Source organism: Bactrocera tryoni, unplaced genomic scaffold, assembly GCF_016617805.1.
Source record: "Bactrocera tryoni isolate S06 unplaced genomic scaffold, CSIRO_BtryS06_freeze2 scaffold_7, whole genome shotgun sequence".
NCBI classification, from domain to species: Eukaryota; Metazoa; Arthropoda; class Insecta; order Diptera; family Tephritidae; genus Bactrocera; species Bactrocera tryoni.
The window spans coordinates 13,372,032-13,380,215 of record NW_024396366.1 but is presented as its reverse complement, the minus strand read 5'-3'; the positions used below and the strand labels follow the sequence as shown (position 1 = coordinate 13,380,215).

At 33.9% G+C, this 8,184-nt stretch overlaps 2 pseudogenes; both read right to left on the bottom strand.

Annotated features, from left to right (window-relative positions):
• The window catches only part of LOC120781785, an 11,357-nt pseudogene extending 6,010 nt beyond the window's left edge, over nt 1–5,347 (bottom strand).
• Nucleotides 5,348–6,119: 772 nt separating this feature from the next.
• On the bottom strand, nt 6,120–6,990 carry LOC120781784 (annotated as a pseudogene).
• Between the last annotated feature and the right edge of the window lie 1,194 nt (nt 6,991–8,184).

The window sequence follows — 8,184 nt, the reverse complement described above, 5'->3', positions numbered from 1 at the left end:
TTAAGACTAACTTATTACATGGTTCTTACTTCTATTTATACTAACTAGTATGTTTACTTTTATTACTAGTTGACAGTTTGTTTAAATACAGATTGTATTACTTGTTTAGGTTTTTTTACATATATATTGTTTGCTTAGAAACATTTGCTTTGTTTTAAGATAAGGTTGTTGTGGTATTCGAACTCAAGGTTGTTTTGATATTTGTTTGTTTAGGATTGTTTGTTGTAGTGATAGGGCATTTCAATTGTTCGAACTCAAGGTTGTTTCTGCATTCTGTTTACTGAAACAAAAGGTTGTTTTGATGTTTGTTACTATTATAAGGGAATAACAAATTCTTTAACTCGCCTGTTTTCCTCTCACAATTGTAAACAATCTACCCCTTTCTAATGATGAGTGCGCTAAGTGGTTTTTAAATTAATAAATCTTAGCTAAAACTTAACTAAAAGTTGAAATGAGGTAAATCTTAGAATAGCATCCCCCCGTTTCGCGTTGAAATGGGTATCAATTGTAAAAGGTGACGTTCTCCAGATCACGAACATATATTTATATAGTTGCAGCTGACTTTGCATTTAAAGTTCAAAAATCACTACTTTGAACTTCTGATAATTTGCATGTTGCACGACTTTTCAATTTATATTATTCACTTTTACTTATTAACATCACCATATACCGTTTCTGTATATTATTTTTAATATTTATTGAAAATAAAACTTAGAATTTAATAATTTTAATTTTAGTTAAATTCAATGCATTTGCACAATAACAAAAGGATTGCGTAATTAGCAACAAATGGTATTATTACATTTGCCTATTTGTTAACGAAAGAAAAAGTTATTTGTTGGTTACAATAATTGTCTTTTAGAAAGAATCGTTTAATAACACGTCACTGTGATTCAATTCTTTAAGTGTGTGTCCCGTCTGGGGCGACAGAGGCATCTTCGGGATCACTGTGATTGACCCTTCGGTGCTCATACCCATGAACAGAAAGGCAAATACATATATGCCCTCCAAAAGTTGGTACATATAATTAACCCTTCCGCCTCGAGCTTCTTAATAATTGGTATGAGCACGTCAGCTGATCTAACGTGCTCGGGACACACTTCTAACCTTAAGTCCTCGCTCCCATCCTCTACCATACCAAGTACCCAGTGACCTTCAACTCTTCTACCTGAAATATGAGAAAAGGGTCGGCTTTAAAATACCGTCCCAGGATTTCGGAAATAAAATTATTTTCGTTTAAAGTTGAAAATTGCACATAGGAAAGGCAAATTTGTTATTTGCTCAGACACATTTTCATATCTATCTGTTGTTTGCAATATCCGCAACACTGCTTCAAAAAAAAACTTTCTGCACAAGCACGCTATCTCTTCACCTCATCTTTAAAAAAATGTTCGGCTTTAGCAAGTATTAGGCAAAAACACACATTTTTTTCGAACTATCAAGAACTGTTAAAACTTCTTTCGTTTGCATACCTATTTCAAAAAGTGGTAATTTTCAACTTTAAAGGCAAATATGTATCTCGATAACTATTTAATAGTTTCCCGCGGATATATATATATATAACTATATATATTCTTGATCTGGACAACCTCCTCTATCCGACTATACAAATTTTATTTCCGAAATCTTGGGAAGTATTCCAAAGCGGACCTATCTCTGGACTAAGAAAAAATCGATTTACTTTATAATGACAAAGAATTAACTGGGAAAGATAATATTAGTGGTACTCATTCAACGTGGCAATTATATGAAAATAGTAAATTTGCAATATGGCAACACAAGTTAAATGAGCGCTCTTTGGCAACTGTGGCAATATTACTGTAAGTCTGTCATTTTTTCATTTGTAGGTAATAAAAAAGCTAAAATGCCGAGAATCAGTAATAATCTAAATCTTTTGAAGTTATTGGAAATAGCAGCGTTAAATGATTTAAAGATTATTGAATTCTTTTGTGAGGACAATGTATGTATTTAAATTAAATTGGTTTTATTTTAAATGACTACATTTTTTGTTTTGCAGAAGAGAGGACAAGTAAAGAAGATGAAATAATGGAGGACCTAATGCATGTATTGGCTTTAGGCGAGGAATGCAGATACAGCGAACAGTTTATTCAAAATAGTGTACCGAAATCCAGGGTATTTTTAAATGAAATCGTATAGGAACTTGAGGAAAACTTTCGACGCTATTTTGGATCTAATAAAGGGAGACAATTTTTTCAGCAAAATTCGGTCGGGCAAACAATTTCCTATTACAGTACGCTCCGCGTATAAGAAAAGTCCGTTTATAAGAAACAATTTTGAAACACCTTGGACCACTTAAGTATTTTCATCTAAATAAGACCGCTTAAAAGATAAACCGCTTACAAGAAAAAATCGGATAAAAGAAATTTTTTTCCCTCACGAAATTTGAGATCTCGCCCATACAAAGAAAAACTCTCTTAAAGAAATAATTTTCGGGAAACTTTGTGCTGGCAATGTTATATCTTTAAATGTATTAAAATTTAGATCTGGCAACGCTAAAATTTCCTCCACAGCTGTTTTTAAAAAAAGAAAATAATGGAAAAAAGCAAGAAATAAAAATGGAAAAAATTAAAAGAAACGCTTTGCCAATTAAAACAAAAATCAAAATTGTGGAAGGAGCAAAAATCGGCAAAGCCCGAAGCGAAATCAATATAATATTGCAAGCAGCACGATTTCGAAAATTTTGAAACAATCGAAAGAACTCAAAAAGAGCTAAAACTTAGAGCAAAAGAGGACACGCATATCAAAATATGAAGCGCTAAACAAATCAATGTCCATTTGGTTCAGGCAAATGATGGAAGCAAACGCTCGTGTAACCGGCCCATTGACCTTTGAAAAAGCGCAGCAATTTGCAATCAAATTAGGCATCCTTGATTTTAAGCCTAGCCCAGGCTGGCTGCAAAGATGGAAGAAAAACGACGGCGAAGCTGCTTCCGCGGATAATCAATCGGCTTTAAACTTCAAGTAAAATGTTCTTCCAGTTTTACTACAGAAGTATTCATTAGAAGATATTTATAACGCCGACGAGACGGGTCTATTTTATAAAGCTCTTCCGACTGGTTCATATGTCGCGGGAAGCCAAGCCGTAAGTGGACTTAAGACATCAAAAGAGAGAATCACATTGCTCTTTATAACCAATGCGACTGGTACAGACAAATATGCGTATGCCATCGGAAAATATAAAAACCCAAGGAGTTTTCGAGGAAAGATCATTCCTATCCCATATAAATTTAACAAAAAAGCGTGGATGACTAGTTGCATCTGGAGAGAAATTATAAAAGAGTTTGATGATAAACTGGCAGCAAAAAATAAAAAGATTCTACTCCTTATTGATAACGCTTTATGCCACAAATTGGATTTCACGCCAAAAAGCATTGAAATTGTATTTTCACCACCATGTACTACAAGTCTAATTCAACCTTTGGACCAAGGTTTGCTATACCAGCATTTGCCACTTTTAAGTTTCATGTCTTTTTATTTGTTACACTATAGGTATTATTCAGTCTTTCAAATCACATTATAGAAAGTGTCTAGTTCGCGAACAGATACTAGCAGCAGAAGGTGGATTTATGGCTAATTTCTTAAAAAGCGTTAATATTTTGAGAGTATTGTACATTGTCAAGCGCACTTGGTGGCTCGTGACTCCTCAAACAATTCTAAATAGTTTTAAAAAAGCCGGACTCAAATGATGATTTTTGCGAGATTCAAGACAATAACTATTTTTTCGAAAATTTAGCTGATTTGGAAAAGGAGAACGGTTTTGGGGCTATAAACGTAAATAATATAATAGACGAAATACTAGAAGATGAGAGTGGAGATATTATAGAAGAATCTGCAGATAGTGCAGTGCATCTAGCAGATAACTTAGAAAATATTGAGAAAATTCTCTTTAATGAACGTGACAAATCTCTTGTTCAAAAAAAAAATAAATGACTTCTTTTCAACGTCAAAAAAATGATAAATTTATATGTACATAAACAAAACATGCAATATTTATTATAAAAAGCAACTGTCGCAAAGTGCCGACTTTTTAAGTTCCTTTTTGCTCTTGCCAACAGGTGCTACTTCGGACTGAGTAGCCAATTGAAAAGTAAAGTCCTTTCTCGACGAACAAAAGCTAAACTCTATAAGTCGCTCATAATTCCCGTCCTGCTATATGGTGCAGAGGCTTGGGCGATGACAGCAACCGATGAGTCGACGTTACGAGTTTTCAAGAGAAAAATTCTGTGAAAGATTTATGGTCCTTTGCGCATTGGCCACGGCGAATATCGCATTCGATGGAACGATAAGCTGTACGAGATATACGACGATATTGACATATGTAGTTCAGCGAATTAAAAGACAGCGGCTACGCTGGCTAGGTAATTTTGTCCGGATGGACGAAAAGACTCCAGCTCTGAAAGTATTCGACGCAGTACCCGCCGGGGGAAGCAGAGGAAGAGGAAGACCTCCACTCCGTTGGAAGGACCAAGTGGAGAAGGACCTGGCTTCGCTTGGAATATCCAATTGGCGCCACGTAGCGAAAAGAAGAAACGACTGGCACGCTGTTGTAAACTCGGCTATAATCGCGTAAGCGGTTTCTACGCCAATTAAGAAGAAGATACATGTAATATGAATTTTCTATGAATTTAAAGTTTTGTTAATTTTCGTTAATGTTTATTGTTTTTTTTTTATTAAAAATATTGAATGAAATAAATGAAATCAAATAAAAGATTTGTTTTCGTGCAACATAACGCGATGTACGGTTAAAAGAAGTTTGTACATGAAATTTGTAAGATATTCGCATATAAGAAACTATTTCTTATATACGGACTCCGCCTAAAAGAAAAAACCGGATATAAGAAAAATGTTAGTGGCATTTTCAAAGTTTCTTATATGCGGACTATACTGTAAAACGAAACTGGCAATTGTGTTGTAACGCTTAGGTTCTAGCGATGAAGGAGCTACTCTTTCGAAGATTGCAAGTTTATTTGGAATAGGTGATGGTGAATCATTCAGGTCAGAATTCGTCAGTTTTCCTCATAATACATTATCATGTTTTTATATTTTAGAATTTAACTGAACGCATATTTAATGCGCTGTTGAAATATATATGACCAGCATTTATCTGGCCAAATACGGAAGAACGCAAAAAGCTCGTTTTGAAACTTTGAGTTACCTAACTGGACAGGATACGTTGATGGTACCGAAACTCCATTGGCGGAAACCTGACACAGGACCCAGAAGCGTACTTTTCACGATAACATATTTACTCCGTTACGGCTACTGCCGTGCGATCATAGATTACAAAATAAGGCACTTGGTGTTGGGCTTTCCAGGTAACGTTCATGATGTACGTATTTTTAATAACAACGCGAATTGTCAATTGAAGCACATAAATTTTTTGGAGAAGGTGAATAGATTGCATGTGACAGTGCATACTAAATTATCGAGCACTGTTATAACGCCATTTAGAGAAAAGTCTAGAAATTTAACACTATGCCAAAGGAATTTTTTAACAAAACATTCAGTCGATATAGAATTTGAATTGAACATTGTTTGGAATGCTGAAGGAAGGATTTGGTAGTTTAAAAGGCTTAAGGCTCCAAATAAATAATTAGAATGGTATGAGAAAAGTTAACAAATGGATTCTCTGTTGTGCATTGTTACACAACTTTATACTCCAACAAGACGATTATTTCGATTACCAACCTGAGGAATCGGAGCACAGTATTGACGAGTCGTTATGGGAACCAAATGCTCGTACCAATGAAGGGGAGATAAGGCGACGACAAATCTTTGAACAATTGTTTAATCAATAAATATCTTAATTTAAAAATTCTTTATTTATTTATTTTTTTTCAAATAAAATTCAATTTCTTTACATAAACAAGTAACATAAATTATTTGACTAGATATAACTTAATACGGATAAAGTAAAAAAAAGCAAGGTGGACCATATTCACTAAGTCACTATAAATAAAACACACCAACAAATGTATTAAGAAGAAAAATTTAAAATGTAAAAAATCTTATATTGGAATACAGATGATTATATTTTGGCAACTTATGAGCTATTTAAGCTTTTCAATCGTTCGCGTTCCAATCTGACTTTTCCATTTCTACTTCCATTTCTTTTTCCAACCGTAATTTCTGCAATTGAAAATTGTTTTTCCTCTCTCTTTCCCAAATTCCATTTTTTTCGTTTCTAGTTCCAACTTCTTATTTTGGATTTCGAAAAGTAATGAAAATGGATTTGAACTTATGAGATCTTTTCATATTTCTTCTTGATGTAGATGTGCATGTAAAATTAGCGGACGGACTAACTACTTCATCTGCAGACGCTGGATACATACTAACGGACGGATTGGGTAACGGACTCGAAGAACTTGTGTCGGGGTCTATCTCTGGGGTAATATATTCTATATATGTATCCTCCAACGCTGACACTTAACCGTTGATTGATAAATCGCTGGTGGCTGAACACTTATGCGACGTCCAAATATCACGTGAAAGTCTTCATAAAAAGGACATATCCTTTTTATGTATTCTTCCACACTATGAGGATCACCACTTTCAAGTAAGCCTGCACCAGTCTGGCCTTTCCAATTGAGCGCAGATAAAAAAGTCATTTTCAAATGCCTCATTTTAGTCCTATGTCCCATTTAATATTCATTAGCTTTTTCGCCAATTTAGTTGTAAAACTTTTGTTCTGTTGGTTTCTAAAAGCAAATCGTAAAATGTAAAATTATGAAATGACAAAAAATATATCAATATTACCTCAAAATGGTCCCGATTCTCTTTTATTGCGTCCACTATATTTATCAAAAGGTCTTTCGTTTGGCTTTCTGACCAACGAAATGTGCCGTTTAGCCTTAATCTTTTTTTCTATTAAATAATCAATTGAATATTAATAATACAAGCCAATAATTAATTGTTATGAATTTACTTACCGCTTCCATTTCTTTTAAAACACTAAATAGACGCTTCCAGCTGATTTCTGCGAATTGCGCAAATGCTATGGTTGCCACTGAAAACGGTCTCGCATATTTGCAAGATTGTCGTAAAATAAAATCCATGTAAAAATTAACAGCTGTTTTACCAAGAATGATAGAAAAGAGATTACGCATTGCGCAGATCCGTAATACTTGAAAAATGTAAACAAACAATTGCTTACGTCACACGGCGCAGTAAAAATTTGACAGCTATAAATTCGTGGTACCAATCAATGTGAATATAGAAACAATTTATTTTACCCGTGTGATTTTGTATTCAAATAATAAAATGAAGTGTGTAGTGAAAAACTGTATCAATGATAGAAGAAATAAAAATGAAGAAGAAAACATTTTTTATGTTTCCGAACCATAAAGGATAGCAAAAAAAGTGGATCCGATTTGGTAGAAATAGTCAATCATTTAAGCCGAAAACATGGCGAAGTTGCATGGACCACTTCAACGATAAAGACATTATTGGAGACGGGATGTACGAAATGGGTAAGTTGATAAATCACCTTTGTTTTAAAATATTTTAATTTTAAACTTTTCATAGGCCTTGCCGCCAAAAGGGCTTTGAAACCAGGAGCTATTCCCTGTCGCTATAATGTTGTAGCTATTGAAAATGAGCAGCGATGCACCAGAGCTGAGCGCAGGGAAAATAAGAAAATAGTGACTTCATTGTTGATAAATGTTGATCAACCTCAAGAAGTACGAGACAGTGTATACCAGGGATAATGGGATGCCTAACTTATTTCAGTGTGAGAGCGCCTCAAAATAAGCGTTTTTTATAACATTTTCCATTATGGCCAGATCGAACAAAATAATAATTTTTGGGCATTTTAAATTAAAACACCCAACATTTATTACGATTGAAAATTATTATATATTGCACTTTTAATATATGACGAAACTACTTAAATCCTTTTTTATGATTTTATGGTATATTAAAACAACTGACTTTTGATTTTTCAATACTTATGCCCGGTTTCACAGTCCATACTTAAGTTGTGCCCAAATAAAATCTTTAGCTAAGTATTGTTACCAAACTGAGTGGTCGTTTGCGTTTCACAGTCAATGCTCAATTTCTATAAAATTCCTATTATGATATATGGCAACGTTATGGGCAACATATGTTTTACAAATGTCATTCATAAAAATATGTTTGAAATATTTAAATTATAACAGACAATAC